Source organism: Humulus lupulus, chromosome 7, assembly GCF_963169125.1.
Source record: "Humulus lupulus chromosome 7, drHumLupu1.1, whole genome shotgun sequence".
Lineage (NCBI taxonomy): Eukaryota > Viridiplantae > Streptophyta > Magnoliopsida > Rosales > Cannabaceae > Humulus > Humulus lupulus.
This window is the reverse complement of record NC_084799.1, coordinates 161,228,061-161,232,098: the sequence shown is the minus strand read 5'-3', so window position 1 is coordinate 161,232,098 and position 4,038 is coordinate 161,228,061. Positions and strand designations below refer to the sequence as shown.

General features: G+C 36.9%; 1 non-coding gene across 1 annotated transcript; it reads left to right on the top strand.

Annotated features, from left to right (window-relative positions):
- The first annotated feature begins 2,361 nt into the window (after positions 1 to 2,361).
- Positions 2,362 to 2,468, top strand: LOC133793103 (small nucleolar RNA R71). Its single transcript, XR_009874563.1, has one exon. It is a non-coding gene; the product is annotated as a small nucleolar RNA R71 (small nucleolar RNA).
- Positions 2,469 to 4,038: the final 1,570 nt, after the last annotated feature.

The following is a 4,038-nucleotide window of genomic DNA, read 5'->3' as shown; positions in this document are numbered from 1 at the left end:
TATCGATGAATGGAAGTGGAAAATGGTCTTTGTGGGTGGCTGCATTTAATTTTCTATTATCAATGCACATGCGCCACCTAGTTGTGACCTTGGTAGAAACAAGTTACCCTTTTTCATTTTGTACCACTGTGACCCTTGATTTCTTGGGAACAACCTGAGTTGGGCTAACCCATTTACTGTCAGCAACAGGATAGATTATTCCAGAATCAAGAAGTTTCAAGACTTCAGTCTTAACTACTTCCTTCATCATTGGGTTTAATCTTCTTTGAAGGTCACGACGTGGTATAGCCCCGTCTTCAAATTGAATGTGATGGGAGCAAATTAATGGACTAATACCTTTGATGTCAGTTATCATCCATCCTAATGCATCTCTTTGTTTTTGCAACACATTAATGAGTTGGTGCTCTTGGGTGGCATTGATCTTGGAAGATATTATGACAGGAAAAGTGTTGTCAGCTCCCAGGAAAACATGCTTAAGACCCTTGGGAAGTTGTGCCAACTTTGGTTAAGAAGCTTGTTCAATGGATGGTTTTGGTGTTTCTCGATCTTGAGGGAGTTCCTCAAAGATTGGATTCTAAAACATGGTTCTTCTAGCCTGTGAGTGTTTGACGGTTTCAGGGTTGATTTTAGACTCAACGGGCTCAGAACTTTCTGAAATTTGGAAGAGGTGAATAAAATGATTGGACGTGTATTGCTTCAACCTCTTCTGAAATAAGTGTATCAATAAGATATGATTGTAAACACTCATCGTTATCAGGTGGTTGTTTGCCGATATGGAAAACATTCACTTCTAGAGTCATTTTCCCGAAAGAGATTTTCATGAGACCATTCCTACAGTTAATGAGTGCATTTGCTATTGTGAGGAAAGGTTTACCAAGAATGATGGGAATTTTGGACTCTATACTCACTTCAGATTGAGTGTCCAAGATGAGAAAATCAACAGGGTAATAGAATTTTTCAATTTGAATCAGAACGTCTTCTACTATTCCCTGAGGTTTCTTAACTGATCGATCAGCCAGTTGTAGCACCACGAATGTGGGCTTGAGTTCTCCTAGACCTAATTGCAAGTATATTGAATATGGCATGAGATTTACACTTGCTCCTAAGTCTAGAAGGGCTTGACCAAATTCCTTCTCCCCAATATGGAATGAGATGGTGGGACAACCAGGATCTTTGTACTTAGGCGGTGTCTTGCAGTCAATTACCGCGCTAGCTTGTTCTGCCAAGAATGCAGATTTCTTGACATGGTGCTTTCTTTTAATGGTGCACAAATCCTTGATAACCATGGCATAAGCTGGCACTTGTTTGATCACATGCAACAATGGCAAGTTGATCTTCACTTGTGTTAAAAGGTCTAGGATTTCACCATGATTTTCCAGTACCTTTCTAGCAGATTTCAAAGCTTGAGGAAAAGGTGCCTTTATTGGAATGCTTATTGGCACATCATCATCTGGAGCGGGCATTGACGTACTCGTTGTCTTAGTTAACGATGAAACCGTACTTTGACCACTTCGAGTAGAGATGGCATTAACCTCTTTGAAATTTGTATATGGAGAGGAGGAGGTTTGTGCCATGTGTTGCCCTTTTTGATGGATTAAAGGTTGAGCGGGAAGTCTACCATGCTCTTGAATTGTCAAAGTAGTGTTTAGCTTTGCCATTTGGATTTTCATGTCTTTCATTTCCTCTACCATTTGTGTGAAACAAGATCTGAGTTCTTGAGTTGAGGCTATTTGTGTTTGCGCAAGCATTTGCAAAGTATTCTCTAGAAAATTACTTGACTGCATGATATTTTGAGGAACAATGTATGCTTTTGGTGGTTGTTGCTGCTCAGGCCTCCAATGGCTCCCAGATGCTTGGTTTGAATCCTTCCAACTGAAATTTGGATGGTTGCGCCAACTGGGATTGTAAGTGTTTGAGAAAGGGTTATAAGGCTTCATGTAATCCCCTAAAGCATTGCATTGTTCCTCATTTCCTCCTCTTAACTCACCAAGAGTTGGGCACTCTTGCGGTTGATGTTTCGTCCCTCCACATATGAAGCATGGATCTCGTGTCTCTACCTTTGCAGCCATATGGATTCCTCTACCTTCTTGAGATTTGAAAGCCTCGAATTGTTGTCTCAATGATTCAATTTGGCTTTTGACGTTGTCCTCTTCCCTCAATTGGTAGATTCCAGTTGATCGTGGCTTGTCCATTGGACTCGGTCCATTCCATGTGTAGGACTTTTCAGCAAGATCGTCGATGTACTCGAAAGCTTCATCAGGATCTTTTTGAAGGAATTCACTATTGCACATCATTTGTACGAATTATCTTTGTCCAGTTGTGAGACCGTCATAGAAATAACTGATCAGACGCCAGCTTTCGTATCCATGATGTGGGCATTGATTTATCAAATCTCTAAACCTCTCCCAGACCTGATGGAAAGTTTCATGGTCTTTCTAGATGAAGGTAGAGACTTGCCTCTTAAGGCTGCTAGTCTTATGGGGCGGGAAATATTTGGCAAAGAATGCTTTTTTCATTTCGTCCCATGTTCTGATAGATCTAGGCCTTAAGGAATACAACCAAAATTTTGCTTTGTCTTTGAGAGAAAAAGGAAAAAATTTCAATCTCAGAATGTTGGTGACAACAGCTCGGTTGTTGAATGTAGCCACCACCTCTTCGAATTCCCGTATATGCACGTACGGACTCTCATTTTCCAACCCATGGAAGGTTGGTAAGAGGTTAATCATGCCGAGTTTGAAATTGAAATTTGGCATATTGTTGGGATACATTATGCATGAAGGTGTGGCTGTACGCGTAGGATGTAAATAATCCTGTAGTGTTCTTGGTTGGACTTCATCTTTATGAGCCGTCATGGGTGGTTCAGGAAGTCTCGGTGAATTAGGAGTGTTTGAACGAATGGAAGAAAATGACGAACTAGTAGAGTTTCTAAAGTTTCTACTTGTTGTCTCACGAATCTCCCTAGAGCGTCTCTGTTTCGTGGCATAAATAATTTTTTTTATTTTGTAAGTATTATAAGCGCAAAGGTGTAATAGTGTAATAAGTATACACCAAAAATGTTCCCAGGCCAATTAGGAAGGCTGCCAAGGTACCACTTTAGGCCCAAGAGCTTTTCTAGAACTCCCCGAGGTTCTTAGAAAAGGTTGGAGGGTAACACTAGCACAGACCTTATTTAAGAACCAATTTTTCTAAGACAGAACAAGTTTGGTTTTTACTAATTTCCACAATTACACAAATGTTCGCAATACTTTTTTTTTATTTATGCTTTAATAAAATTTTATGCTTTTTTTTTTGGAAAAAAAACTAAATCTAGAAAATAAATTCTAAACCTAAAAGTAAAATAAATAAAAGAAATGAATAAAAAAAATAAAAATAAAAATAAGTAAGGAAAAATAAAATAAAAGAGAAATTAAGAAAAAAATTATGCTATTTTTTTTTTAAATAAAAAAATTAATTTACTATGCAAACCTTTAATTGTAGAATTACCTCCCCGGCAACGGCGCCAAAAATTGATATCGCCCAATAAACTCCTAAGCGGTCGCAGTAGTAACCAGGGTATGTCGTATCCACAGAGAGGTAAAATACAAATACAAAGAAAGATTAGTAAATTAGAAATAATAAACTTTGAAATAATGTAACTTTGAGAAAGACTATATATATTTTTTACATTAAATAAACAAAATCGAGGAATTAGAATCATAAAGAAAATATGGAAGACATAAGTTTCATTCATGCAAACATATATATATTTTAATAAAATTGATTCATTATACTCAACTATCATTCTACACCATTAATTATAGTTGGAAAATATATATAATAACGCTCACCTTAAAATATGTTCTTTAATTTAATTATACTAACTTCTAATTTTAAAAACCTATCATATTATATACCTTAGAGCGACAAAATACCAATGGCAGAATGCAGTAAAAATCATATAATATAACAAATATCCTAAATTAAATTAAGAGCCTAAATTACATAAGAAAAGCATGACTAGACTTATGTAAAAGACACTAATAAATTTAGAATAAAAAT